The 15,378-nt window shown below is 41.7% G+C and overlaps 1 protein-coding gene across 1 annotated transcript in view; it reads left to right on the top strand.

Annotated features, from left to right (window-relative positions):
* Positions 1-15,378, top strand: part of bin3 (bridging integrator 3) — a 40,455-nt gene that overhangs the window by 741 nt on the left and 24,336 nt on the right. The gene's annotated exons all lie outside the window — the stretch shown is intronic.

Consider the following 15,378-nt stretch of genomic DNA (forward strand, 5'->3'; position numbering starts at 1 on the left):
GTCGTCTTCATTTGTGTGTCTCGCAGGAATCGTGCCAAAAAGTGATTTCCAATGTTTCTGTGTTTTGTTTTATATGTCTACCATATATGTCTACCATTATATGCCTGTGCTTATAATGGTAAATAGACTGCAGTCAAGCTGATTTAAAGGGGAGTTGTACATAAATTTAAAAAAGGGAGTTGTACATAAAATAAATAATCTGTTTTGCAACTGTCTTTATGACTGCATTATTGTACCTACTTAGTTCATACTCTACATTATACTCAATTCGGTTCTTTTTTGGCCATTTAAAATATCTTCATAGACCTGTTATGTTATATTTGTTCCCATTTCTTTTGGCCTCCGGGCCAGCTCTCTCTTGAAAAAGACATTTTTAATGTCAATGAGACTTTTTACATAGATAAATAAAGAATATAGAAAAATGACTTGATGTCATTCATGAGAGATATTGTTTGAGGAATTATTGGCCACCAAGTCATTTACAACAGTTCAGGTACTGGCAGTGATTTTTTGAGCGAACACCAGAAGTCATTTTTTGGTAGACAATCATTCTTTGGCACTGTATAAGAAGGGCGATTGTCAGTCTCAGTTTGAATTCTTTAAGCAGATGTGGATGCCAGGCCTTTTAGGTGATTTTTTTTTTTTTTTTTTACATTTTAGCATTCAATTAGCATTAGCCAAGAGGTAAGATAATGCTACAATCATCAGTAAATCAACATGAGTAACCTTACTTAAAAATATGTTTATTATCTTGTATAAAGTAATAAAGAGAACACTTAAAATGCTAACATTTGCTCCAGAAGCGAGCTTTATATAAACAAACTTTTTTTCCCCCACATTGGACAGCTGTGACATTACAACAGTGTAATTAGTCAATTGCTTTGTTGGTACTGGACAGGCATTAGTTTGATGACGCAGGAACACGCACCAACATGGGGATATCTATCCGGTCTTTAAGTGATGACTTGATGAATCCTGCTTCCAGGTCCAAACTACTCTGCGTTTAATAAGGCTTTTGTGTTTTTTACATGTTTTAATGCTTTGTATCTTGTTCTATTTAATCTCAACAAGCCCCTAAAAACATTCAGTAATCACTGTCGGCCTCTCTCGGTTTTTATTACCGCTAATCATTTTAAAGCTCAGTTTTTAAAACCTTAAGATGTAACTACAGCTCAGCCCATGCAGCAGTATATTAATAACTGACCTCGTATTGTGGATGGATTATCTCAGTTGTTCTCACGACTGAATTTCGGTCCGTTTACACCATCCTGCCATGCGATTGCATTTGTACCGAACCTTCGGGAACGCTCACATTAACTTTTATTGAGTGCGAGCTAACTTCCTGCTAACTTCAAACTCCGTTAAATTTCATAAATTCGGTTTTCATGGATGCCTGGATGTTGAACTTAATTGTTACACCTGGTAGAGCAGCAACGCTGATCATTTTATTACGGATGAAAGGATTTGGACAGTTTTTAACTCTCAGTCATGCCATAGTGATCGTTGGACTTAGGGACCTGCAGCGGAGTTTGGGCCCAGGCACGCCTAATGACGTCAGGCTTAAAGACCGGATTACACCATACACCTTTATCCTTCAGCTCTAAAAGGCTAATGGGGTATTGTCATCACCCTCCAGGTGCAGCTACTAAAAATCAGATGAGTTCAAATCTCAGCGACCTTGACCTCAAGGTCAGAGGCCAGGTTTTCTGAAAATTATGTGAATGCAATACAGGGTGGTGTAGGATTTTGCAATTAATAGCATAGGTTCAACTCCCAAAAATCTTGGATTAGTTCAAATCTCAGTGACCTTGACCTGAAGGTCAGAGGTCAGGTTTTCTCAAAATCTTGTGAACATGATAACAAGATCAAGGTGACTTGGGATTTTCAAATTCATACCATGGGTACATCTACTAAAATCTCAGAGAAGTTTGAATCCCAGTGTCCTCTGGGTCAAGGTCAGAGGTCAACTTTTCTGAAAATCACCTAGGATTTTCATATTCATGCCACACATGCTTCTAGTAGGAGGCTAAGGGGTTAGCATTGGCAGCTACCAGTGCTTTTTTTATATTGTGGTTTGTAAATCGATCATCACCCTGCCCCCATCACCCCACTCCATTTGTAGGTTTTCCTGTAGTTTAGGACTTCTTCCTTCTTCTTCTTCAGCATATATAGACTGATTAGAACAGGTGGAAATGCATGCTCCCCCTTTACTTCAGAAAGAATTACCCATGTGATACATATGCTACCAAAGAAAAACAAAACCTTTTGATATTGAATGGTACCAAGAGTATTGGTTCTGGTAATATCCCTACTGATTATATAGTTATGAAATCTCACATGAGAAGAGCTCCAAAGTGAGTCTCCTTCACACTGGAGTGATCTCAAGACTCCAGTTACTCTGCTTTCTTGGGTCTCCAGCAGCATGCGGTGTGTAAAAGTCGACTGGATGAATGTTCAGAAGAACTGTTGAAAGGCTGTTGCATTGCCCTTTACAATGACTGTAATCAGAGCCCATCTATGGAGAGCCCGTTCACTTATTGTTGGCTGTCTACCAAGTGGGTGCTCCTAAACAGTGAGTGTAGTTAATTGGCTAAAACCATTGTTTGAATTTGTTTACAGAAAACCCCCCACCAAAGTTTAGTTTCTTGTTGTGAATGTAGTGTCAATTATGTATATTCCAGAAATACTCGTATCTTTTAGTTATTTTCTTACAGGGATGGAAATAAATCACTAGCATTCTGCTTATATAAGCTTTTTTGTTGGTTAAGGGTTTTGCCAGGAACTTTAGACACACATGGTAAGAAGCTGTTTTATTTTCCACAGGTTATTTATTTGTATTGGGTGGAGTGGCTAAATTAAACTCCCTTAAAGCCTTAGATGCAAGCAGTTGATCATTGTGAATGTTACAGGTACCGGGTGGCAGCACCTGTAGACAGCTATATATGTGTCCTGTAAACAGGAAAGAAATGATCAGACAGGGAGACGTGGCTTGCCGTTTCCTGAATACGCCGCCATTATGAGAAAACAGCCCGGAGCATGCGCTTCAGGCTGCTAACAACAGGCCAAACCATGGTCTCACACTGCCACCTATTGGTATAAAAATGAAGCGTCCACTACAAATATCCCAGGGTAGTTACCAAGTTTCCTGTTACAATTACTGTAGTTATTTAGGGCATTTCCAAATGGAAATATCACTTACATTGAAAGTGAAATTACTTAAATTAATTCACATAAATGTGATCACACATTAGTGAGTATCACACACTCCCTGACAAAAATAAAATGGCTCCCAACATTCACAAAATCATGACATTTTGAACTTTTGCTTCTCAAATTCTTATTAACTCTTATCAGTCCAAGAACTAGTTATGAAACAAGCAGTGGGGGTGGTGTGTATGCAGATGGGGTCAGTGATGCGTGATACTGGTATGGTGAGTATGGTATTGGGGTGCAGTACATTGGTGACTGTGACATACACATGGGCGGCACAATTGCCAATGGTGGGTATGGAAATACAGTGTATGATGGTATGGTTGTGGCAGGTAACTGTGGTGCTGTGCGTTCCCCAACTAGATTAACTGCCGCATGTGACTGCACTGAGGGTTTACCCAGTGATTCATAAGTCAGAAACTGTCGTGGTTTCCTGTGACGGGTAGATCTTCTAATGTCCGTACAAGTATGTCCCGGTGGTTGAACCTGTACGTTAGACTGCGAATGAGTTTCACACTCCTCACCAGACCCTCTGGGTTCAGATAGGTTGTCACTACCCACTTCCATTTCTTCCATCTCCTCTCTCAGAGAACATGGCAGGTGTGAGCATTCTCTCCCAGTTTCCTCTTCGAATTGTTCAATGCTGACGGATGGTGAATGCTCAGGCATAGTCAGTATGTCTTCCATCGTCTGCACAGGTGAATGTCCATTTTTTGTGTTTGTTGTCACTCTAATAGGTTCTTTGGTCTGGTATGACTGAGATGCAGGGTGTTGCTCATGGTCCAGGTTCCTTCTCACGGTCCTTTCAACAGGTGCTCTTAGCCAGTACCCCGAGCAATCACTCTCAGAACCGCTGTCAGAGTTATCCCACATGTCTGTTTGTCTTTGTGCATCTGCAGATCTTTCCATCCTTCGTCTGTTGCGTGTTGTCTTTCCAATCGCAGGCTTTGCCAGGGGGGGAGTGACTTGAACAGGTAAGTCATTTACAAGTAACAGCAGATTGCGATGCAATGTTCGGGTTCTTTTTGGGTCTCCAGCTTCAGGATGGACTACGTAAACTGGGCTATCTGCTAGCTGCTCTTTTACTATATAAATAGTCCTCTCCCAATATGATCTCAACTTGCCAGGTCCTCCCCGCTCACTGAGGTTTCTGACCAGAACTCTGTCTCCTGGCTTAAGCATGACTCCTTTTGCCTTTTTATCATATGTTATTTTGCCTCTTGCACTAGACTTCTTGCTATTTTCACTAGCAATCCGATAAGCTTCCGACATTCGTTCGGCCCATTTCTTGGCATATCCTGTAGGTGAGTATGTTTCATTCTCCCCCTTCAATCCAAACAGCAGATCAACTGGTAGATGCGGGTGTCGTCCATAGAGGAGATAGAATGGTGAGTAGCCGGTGGACTCATGTCGAGTACAGTTGTACGCATGTACAAGATGTGGGAGGTGGTCTTTCCACTGTACTTTTTCCTTTTCGGTTAATGTTCTCAACATCTGGAGTATTGTCCTGTTGAGACGTTCTGAAGGGTTACTTTGAGGATGGTAAGGTGATGTTCTAGAATGTCCGACACCAGATAATTTCTGTAGTGTCCTGAACAGTTCATTCTCAAATTCACGACCCTGGTCGTGATGTAGTTTGGATGGGTATCCAAATCTGGGTATGAAATCCTGGAAAATCCGTTCAGCAGCTGTTTTCCCACTCTTGTTCCTTGTGGGGTATGCTTGAGCAAATCTAGTGAAATGGTCAATTACCACGAGAATATACTCATACCCTCCACGGCTGGCTTCCAAATGCAAAAAGTCAATACACACCAGTTCTAAAGGGTAGTCCGATCTTATACTACCCATGGGAGCCCTGACGTGTGTTACTGGTTTCTTGGACATGATACAGGGACACTTCTGGGTCACATAGGCTTCAATGTCCTTAGCCATAAAGGGCCAATAGAATCTGTCCCTTGCGAGATGTAGCACTCGGTCTGTCCCAACATGACCCATCGTGTCATGTAAATGTCTTAATGCTAAAGTCCTGTACTTGGCAGGAAGCACTAATTGTCTTCTGTCACTGGTACATCTATACAAGAGGTCATTTTCAAGATGTAATTTACCCCACTCGTGGAGGAGTTTATGGGCAGTTCCTCTTACCATCTTGCGTATTTCATCTGTCAGTTTTGCTCCATCTAGTTTCAGCTTGAGGATTTGGCCAATGGCTGGATCCTCTCTTTGAGCTTTAACTAGATCATCATGGCTGATGCTCAGCGAGTTGATATGAGGCTGCTGATGGGGGTCCAGAGAAGAGATATTGAGCATGGCTACCCAAGCAACATCTTTCTGTCTGGCCACCTGGCTTCCATCCCAGACTGCCTTCACTGCCTCATCTGGAAATCCCTCTGTACAAGCAGTTTCATATTTCTCTATATCCAAGGGGAGACGAGAAAGAGTGTCTGCGTCTACATTTGACTTTCCTGGCCTGTATCTGATGTCGAACCGGAAATCTGAGAGCTCTCCAACCCACCTATGTCCCACTGCGTTTAACTTTGCGGTACTCATTACATAGGTTAGGGGGTTGTTATCTGTATAAACTGTGAAGTGTGGGGCATAGTACAGGTAGTCACGGAATTTTTCACATACAGCCCATTTCAACGCAAGGAACTCTAATTTTCCACTATGCAGGTGGTAATTGCGTTCTGCTTGTGTCAGAGTCCTAGATCCATAGCCAATTACTCTCAATTTCCCATGTTGACGCTGATACAGGACAGCTCCTAAGCCCTGGTCAGATGCATCTGTATGCAATGTGAAAGGCAGGCTAAAATCAGGATATGTCAGAACAGGGGGGTTGGTGAGGAGGGTTACCAACTGTTCTAACGCTCTCTGGTGTTTTAGAGTCCACTCAACGTGCTCTCGAGAGGACAGCTGTGAGTGTTTGCTGTTTCTCACAGATTTTGGACACTGAGTTTTGCCTGGCTTGGTCTGAAGGAGTTCATAGATTGGTTTAGCTATCCGGGAAAAATCCTGGATATACGAGCGGTAGTAGCTTAGAAAGCCTGCCAGCTTCCTCACATCACCAACTGTTTGAGGTGTCTTAGATGTCAGGGTTTTGACAGCCTCCAGGTCTGCTGGGTCTATTCTGACTCCTTCAGCGGACACAAGCCGACCCACATATCTGACTTCTTGTTTGAAGAGGTCACATTTCTCCGGCCTCAATTTTACTCCATGTTCTTGGAGTGCCTGGAGAACCTTGCGGAGGGTCTCAACATGGTCGTCGAATGTTTTTGCATAGCAAAGTACATCGTCGAGGTATGGGATGCAACATTCATCTCTAAGAGAGCCAAGCATCTCTTCCATGCTCCGCTGAAAAGCAGCTGGGGCATTTGTGAGACCAAATGGGATGCGAACCCATTCATAAAGACCCCATGGTGTTATGAAGGCAGTGAGGTGGCGAGAGCCCTCAGCTACAAAACCCTGGTGGTAAGCTTTTCCTTGGTCTAAGATGCTAAACCACGAGTACCCACCCAGAGTATCAATCAGATCCTGTATCCTGGGCAGTGGGTGTCGATCAGGAACAGTCTTTTTGTTCAGAAGGCGATAGTCTATGCATAAGCGTAAACTGCCATCTTTCTTTCTGACACAGACGACTGGGGCGGCGTACGGGGACTGAGACTTTACTATCCAGCCTTTTACCAAAAGTTCTTGTATGTACTCCTTAACCTCTTTAAAAAGTGGCTTAGGGATGGATGAGTAGGTTTTCTGAACAGGGATATCATCTTTCAAGTTGATTGCCATTTGCAAACTGGGTATGCATCCTATATCACTACTGTCACGAGCAAAAGCCCCAGCTTCCTCGCAAAGCATTTTGTTAACTTTTGCCTGTTGTTCCTCATTAAGATGGCTGATGTCGACAGGAGGCTGCCATAGGGGTAAGTTGGTATGAGTAGATGTAGAGGTGGCACTATTGGCTGTCACTGTGGGCTTAGATTCTCCTAGTGAGTCCATTGTAATCACCTTCTCAACAGAATGAATACTGCCAAGGGCTGTTTTCCTTGGTAGTGTGATGTTATGTTTTGTGTTGTTGCCCACAGGTACCTCTACAAAGGGCCTCTTGGTGCTTTGCACTTCAAGCAGTCCTTCACAGACATCTAGCTCAGCAAACTGTGTGTTGTTATCATCAGGCTCAAAGAGGAAAACAGATTCGGACAGGTTCATGGCAGGTGAGACTGGACACTTAACCCAAATCACCTGACCCGCTGGAATAAGGGTGTCATACCTGCCAGTCCGCAGGCGTCCACATTGTGCAGGGGCTTCATCAGCCTTGATGAGGTTTACCAGGAGCTCTGCCTTTTCTGTTGGTATTGACATGGCATTGCAAAGCAGGGTGACGAGAGTTGGCATGAACCGTCCTGGTTGTTCCTGCACAAGTTCCTCCATCACATTGAAACCCAGCAGCGGTCTCTCCAAAACAAAACTGCTTACAAGAAAAGGCACAGTTATTGACAAATTAGGGTCTTCATTCCCTCTCAAATTAACTGTGATTGGCACCCAGCCATCAAATGGGAGAGTGTCACCATTCACAGCACGGACTTTTAACTCTTCTTCATTATCAATGACTTCATCAAGTGACCTTACAGGTGTATCTGGTAGATACTTATTTTTCCACTCTCTGTCAATCATGCTCACTTGAGCTCCCGTGTCCAACAAAGCACTAACTGCTAAACCATTTAGATGGCACTGGGTGAGTGCTTTTTTTCCAATTAGTTTGGCTAATTTTTCACTTTTACTGTTGGGTGAACTGCCAAGAAGTATAGCAGATTTATTTTCTTGGTTATTCTGTCTCTGGGTTGGCACTACATTATGTTTGGTGTCAGCGTCACACTTTGCCAAACTTACAGCAACAGTCTCACTAGTACTACATAGGTCAGATTGGGACGGAGAGTGGGACACGGTCACTGTTTGTCCCATGACAGGGACCGGCTCCCGTTTCCCTGACGTATTGTTTTCTTCATGCAGCCAACTGCGCGGTGGCCTTCCTCACCACAGTGAAAACAGTGGGGACAGTCGGGGCGGTCTTGTTCTATGCACTTTTCACAGCCATACTTTCTTTCTCTGTGGTGATCGGTTTTGATTTTCTTGTACTGGCTGCTCTGTTCAGCTGTTATTTGTAGTGACTGTGTCATTTGTTCAACAATGCTTGCAAGTTTTTCGACTTTCTCTGACAGCTGCTGGATCATATCCACCTTAGGTCTTTTTCCTGCATTTTCCTCTTTCAATACAGGACACTGCATACCGTTAATCTCAACTTGTGTGCTGTGCACATTGGTGTTTCTCTGACGGGTGACTGATCCTAGACGACGCTGTCTTTCACTTTCATCACTCATTACTTTCTTCATTTGTTTAAGGATAGTCTCATCTGTGACATTGGCATCTGCAAGGAGTGGCTTTAACTCTCTACGAATGTCACTATGTTTGTGGCCCAGTCCTTGATACACAGTATGAAGAAATACATCCTGAACTGTACTGGCTGAGTACTTTACATCTGAGTTGGTATGCTTCGAGGTGAGCAAGATCTTTTGTTTGAGACCTATGACTCGATACAGAAACTGTTGTGGTGTCTCACTGTCACTTTGTTTGGTGCACATGAGTTCCTGAAAGAGTTCTGTGTTGTTTTGCTCACCAAGGTGAGAATGGAGGAAGTCTTTAAGCTCCTCTACTGTCAGTTCATCCTTGTTCATTAGCATGTCTTTGAAATTACCAGGTTTGATAACTCTCATGACAGCCCTCACAATTTCGGCATCATTAAACTGTTCTTTGAGACCCTCTTCAATCTGGCGGCAGATGCTGTTATAACTGATGTCTGATCCCTGGTCTCCAATCTGGCCCCCGTGAATCTTAAACTCCCTGCGATGGAGGTAAGACAAGTCTCTTAGGGACACCACCTTGTCATGTCTCATGGGTGCTTGAGTTTCAACTAAGCTGTCATTGTGTGGTGTGCTTCTACAATGAGCCTGTGATGGTGTCTGAGAGGTGAGTTGAGAACCTGATGTGGGCATGTACTGCTTAATTTTCTTAGAGAGCTCTTCGTAACTGAAGAGTATTTTTTGTAGTTCTATATCACGTTGGGAAACAGCAGTAGAGCTGGTATTCTGGGTCACACTGTCAGTTACTTCTGTACCACTATTATGACCATCTTCTAAAAACATTGCATTAGTTGGACTCATTTCAACACTGACATCATGAGGCTGAGCATTTGGACATAGATCACATGAATCATTACCAGTGGCAGCCTGTATCTGCAAATCAGAAACATGACCCTGGGTAACAGCATCAACAACATCTTTCAGTGACAATAAGTGTGACATGCCCTGATCTTCTGACTCTAATAAAGCCTTACTGCACATGAAACCACTGATGTACTCGAAGCAGCTGTCTTCATCCCCTGACTTAAGGCAAGACTGATCCACTCCTGGCACTGGACCCAGAGACTTGGCAATCTGGAACAGTTCATCAGCAGAGAGGGTGAGAAGGTCTTTCTTGATGGCCCACACCAAGCTCCTCCTCTCACCTTCCGCCATGGTTGCTTCCCTATCCCTTGCAGTGGGTCACACAATGTCAGCTGTCGTACAGTTTTTGCCTTGATGGGCGATGGTCCGAGCACCAAGCAGCACCAAGCAGTCCTTATTTATCTTTTTTTCCTTACTACTTGTCCATTGCGCTAGTTGTGACACATGGCCAATGCATTTCCTGCACAATCAGTAGCATCTATTCTCCATCAGACAGCAGCAGGTGTAGGTAACAACCAGCAGACTGGACTTGTCGGTGTTTTCTTGCCACTCTTGGCCCAAAGTACCGGTATTACTGGATCAGCTCCCAGCCTCAAAGGCAGGACTGATCCCGGACGAGCCCCCAGAAAACTGTTACAGGTACCGGGTGGCAGCACCTGTAGACAGCTATATATGTGTCCTGTAAACAGGAAAGAAATGATCAGACAGGGAGACGTGGCTTGCCGTTTCCTGAATACGCCGCCATTATGAGAAAACAGCCCGGAGCATGCGCTTCAGGCTGCTAACAACAGGCCAAACCATGGTCTCACACTGCCACCTATTGGTATAAAAATGAAGCGTCCACTACAAATATCCCAGGGTAGTTACCAAGTTTCCTGTTACAATTACTGTAGTTATTTAGGGCATTTCCAAATGGAAATATCACTTACATTGAAAGTGAAATTACTTAAATTAATTCACATAAATGTGATCACACATTAGTGAGTATCACACGAAGGTATAACAGTAAACAGTTTGTAGGCAAGAAAAAAGAGAGAAATTTTGCATTATTTTAATGTTGTGGGTTTTTCCCCTAACACTCAACCATTATCTCATGATTTTTTTAAAGAAAGATGACAGCACTTATAGATGGTTAAAACTGGAGTTTTTTGACTAAGACATTTGAGCTTGATTTCCAAAATTCAAACCAAAATTCTAATCCGCAAAGCATATAAACCCTTTTTGAACCTACCACACGGTCACACTTAACACTCCGGTGCTCCCTTTTAAAACCATTTTCTCCATCCACTTAGAAAGTGCCAAGGCCCTAGTTACACAAGGCACTAGTTGGGAACCACCGGTCGCACGAGAAAAATGCGTATTCCCCAGCCAGTCGATGATTGGTTGTTGGAGGTTGCTGGGAGTCACTGTAAAATCAGCAGGCCTAGAGAGTGGTCAGTGACACCCTGCCAACCACAAGTTGCTAGGGACAAATGTGTTTTACCCAGTTGGTTGGTGAATAGTTGCTGGCAGGGAAATCAATTGCAAAGAGTTATATGGTGCTTCAGGCCATGTCCACACTAATACGTTTTTATTTGAAAACGCATCTTTTTCTCTTTCCGTTTTGACCTTCTGTCTACACTGAGACAGCTTTTTCGTTCAAGGAAACCGCAGCGTTTTGAAAACACTCTCCAAAGCAAATACATTTGAAAACGCCGTTTTCGCATCGCAGTGTGTACAGTGAACCCAGAGCCTTTTTGAAAATGCTGACACATTTTAGTCATGTGATGCAGTCATGTGACCAATTAAACTAAGATAGCGTTACACAGGAGTTGTTTTGTTTGCGCTCAATTTTGACAGCCCTATTAAAGATTAATAGCAGCTTCTACATGCTCCAGATAGCTTTTCTTCAAATTCTTTAACTCTCACTTGCTTTGTACTTTTTTGTACTTTAGTGGTACTCGCAGCAACAACTCCACCTCATTGTTAGTCCATTTAAAAAACTCTGCATTTCCTCGACATTTTGCTGTGACGTTTCAAAGAGCCAGAAAGTAAATAAATAACAGACAGAAATGAGGTGTGGACGTAGCCTTACTGAACCTCCTTGCAATTGCTTTGGCCAAAAGTAGGTTGCCAGTGTAGCATTGTAGTTTGCATTGATGACACCTGCTTGTCTGTAAACACTCACCAGCTATTGTCCAGGCTGAAGCTAGTGGCTACCCAGTATGCTTAGCTAGTGTTGCTCTCTTTTGACAATGGAAGTGGAAGATTACTACTGAAGCAAGGCACTCAGGAGCAAGCATAAACATCCCATACACTGGATTTTTGTACAGTATTTGCCCTGAGTTCTTTGTGTCAAAGTTACTCCAGAGACTGACAGGGAAAGACTACTGTTTATAAGTTACATTATAATCCAAACAGACATTAGTAATTAAGAACGTTAATATAAAGGCTTGATAATCCAGTCTGTGCAATATTGTGAGCAATACTTTGTGGCAAGAAGGATAGTTTCCCTTCATCCTCTAACCAGAGTGATAAACACTGACAAGAGATGTGGCATAAGGAAGAGGCAGGACTTTGTCTTCGTTTTAACATTTATTGTGAGATCCTTGTCTAAATGACATACATTTACCAGCACTCCACTAAAACACACATTTGATTGGTTTTTTGATTGTCATATTTGAAACATATTTATGTTCACAACTGTTGCATTCTCTCTTGTTTAGCATATTTTACATTTAGTTGAACTTATGACTAAATTATGACTATACAGTTTTTTATGTTGTTTTTTTTTTTTAAACAAATAACAGGGGTTGATCATAGCAGCCCCTAATTGCATGTGGCATTTTACACATTTAAAAGGAAATTTGCATAATTCATGTTTTGTCTCTCACAATTCATGACTGTAATTCTAGAGAAAATGCAAAGAAGATAACTTTTCAGTGCACTTATGACGCATATGTATATGAACTCACTTGTAATATATTTCAGGTTCTTAGTGTCATTCAGGCAAGACTGTAAGTAGTAACTATGATAGCGTCATTCAGTTCAGTCATTTGGTCAATAGCTGGCAAACGACACATCTACCAGTACGCACCGCCAACCGCAAGGTCAAGAGTGGGGTGCTCACCCAGTGAAAAGAGTCCTTCATGGGCTCTGCTGACTGATGCATTCCAGCAGGGCCTGCACACTTGGTTCTATGACGTGAGCGGTTTGACTTCAGGGTCATCATCAGAACAATTCCACTTCCCAGCATCTTCAACTAGCCTTCTGTGCTCCACGGAATATCTGAGGTCAAATGATGCACTATCTTCCTAATGGTGTACACATTTGCAGTTTTATTGAAAAGCCAATGGTTACTCCAGTTGGTGCATTATGTGTCCAGAATCAAGAAGACTGTTATGTCTTTGTTCTTGCCTACGTGCTTTGTTGATAGCAGTGACGTGTATTCTATTACAGCAAAGATTAGATAGCTCATTAAATGTGAGATGACCAACTTTTTGATAATGACTGCATGTGTAAAGAGCCAGTTTAAATGCGTCTTGGTCAAGGAACGGGCAGAATCATGATCCACTGCAGTTCTCCCCAGTTATTTGGTTAAATCCATGTTATTACATAGTTATATGTCTATATCTTTTGCATAGTTATAAAAGCTGTCACTTCAGACTGAGGCTAAAGACCGAGCTGACAAATCTCTGCATCTAATTTTATGTTCTTACCAGTAGTGGGATTTTTCATTTTTTATTGCTTTGATACTTCTTTAAAAACGACTTCTTGCTATGCTGGGTCTCTGGCTAAGTGAGAGAGAGAGTTATTGTAGGGTTTCAACCTAGCCAACAGGTTGGGTTCTGAAAAGCCAATCATACATGGTAATCTACTCTTAAGTCTAATGGTGATCGATTAAAACGTTGGATTAAATAGGAAAGACAGCAACAGTAGCTATTACCGACCGATAAGCATATTTTTAGTACTGCTGCTTTGTGAGAGTACACAGTTACAAGATGAAGATGTACGTCTGGAAGACTCATAGAAACTATGGACCTTTTAGATTTTAGTTCATATGTATTTTTGGGAAGTTTTGGCACTGTTATTTGTGACCTTAATCATGTGTCTTCATAGTTGTTTGAAAAATCCTTATTTATGCGTCTACTCATGCGTGTCATCACTTGGCTTAAATTTGGTTTCAGAAAATTGTGGATTTGAGTTGGTGTAATGCACATTTTCTCTTTGTTTTTAGCAGTCGTCTGACCAGTCCTCTGCCATGTCAGATTCTAGTTCTGAGTTCACAGGACTGGGCTTACCAATGTTTCTAAATGTGACAGCCCCTACAGAAATATTGCTGTGTGAAGAAACAGTAGCAATGATTCTCACAGTGACTACCATCCTCCCTCTTTCTCATTCTCTCCCTCTACTTGCAGTTGCCCTCCCCAAAGCACACTTCACCCGGTGTGTTTGCCAGTTCTCATGAGCAGCTGAAGAGAGTGACCACTTTTTTTTGGCTCTTTGCTGAAGTGCACATATTCTGAATCTATAATGTTACAAGCTTCCTTCATTTTTTTCCCCCCAAAGCAAGTGTGTCATTTGATACATTAAAGGGAAAATTCACACTAATATAGTGACAGTTTAACAGATCCTCTTGATGTAAGCACATTTGGATCCAAACTGCAGAGAAACTGAAAAACCCAAGAGCATTTAAAGCAAACATTTAAATATACGTACCTCTTTTCCTTTATAAAGCACTCTTGCATAATACCCTTCTGTTGTCTTTTTGCTGTGGATGTCATGATTTATAGCTTGACACACCCATTAAATAAGAACAAACTCAAAACCTGCTTCCAAATGTTGGGCAATCTTGGCAAAAAGTTTCCAATCAGTTCCCTGAACTTTTGGTTTAAGGACAACTATATTGATCTTGTAAGATCAGTCAGTCATTTCATGCACCGTACAAAAAACGTATAAACATAATTAAAAATGGCAACTCTCTCTGTTTAATTAATTAATTTCTTATTATTTCTATTACTTTTTCCTCTTCATTTTATACCAGTAGTTGGGCTTAATTGTTAAAACTGATTAGTATCTTTCATTTCTGTAGTGACTTACTTTTTTTAAATTGTAAGTTGTGCCTAAACTGTAGCTTAATTCTACACATAGACTTCAAAATAAAAGTGTTGCAGATCACCGGTTGTAAATGCATGTGCAGAACAAAAGATTGCGTTAACAAATAGAACCATCATCACAAAATGTATGTTCAGCTATATTAATAGATGGGATATGTAGTCAATGCTTAATGTGTGGTTTAAGTCATAAACTTTCTGCTGATTTCTTCTTATACTGTCTGACTGGGCTGAAGTGCTTCTTTTATGGTTGTTTTGTCTTAAATCTTAACTGATCTTACAAGAGGTAGTGTGGCAGTGTGGAGGCTGTTTCTTCTTGTTTTAACTTTGGGAGAACACCAATCTAAAACTCTCCGTGTTTAAATCTCCAGCTGTTGTGCTTTGGGTAAACAATCCCAAACAGTTTCAAAGACAGGTACGTGGGTATGTAATGCACGTAGTTTGACATTACAGTGTACCTATCACCTCATCGGAGAAAGGTGAGTCAGATGAAGCTGAGTAATTTCTGTGGGTTTTTTTCCATGTTGGCTCACCCAAGTAGTGACATAGTGGGTGAAACTAATCCCCGAGCGAAAGCAGCAAAATGTTTTCAGGGATTTGTAACTGGTTTTTATTCTTTTTATTATTATTATTTACCAAAAAAAGGTTGTCACCAGGTCAAAGTCCTTGTTATAATATCAAGTACCAGAAAGTCAAAATCAATGTAATTCCTAAGCCACCAGTGAAACTTGTTTTTTTTTATGTATTTTCCCCCCAGGCTTAATCATACTGTTTTTGTTTTTTTTGACCATGTTGAGTTTTGT

This window comes from Aulonocara stuartgranti (assembly GCF_965226115.1).
Source record: "Aulonocara stuartgranti genome assembly, chromosome: 12".
Taxonomy (NCBI): Eukaryota; Metazoa; Chordata; class Actinopteri; order Cichliformes; family Cichlidae; genus Aulonocara; species Aulonocara stuartgranti.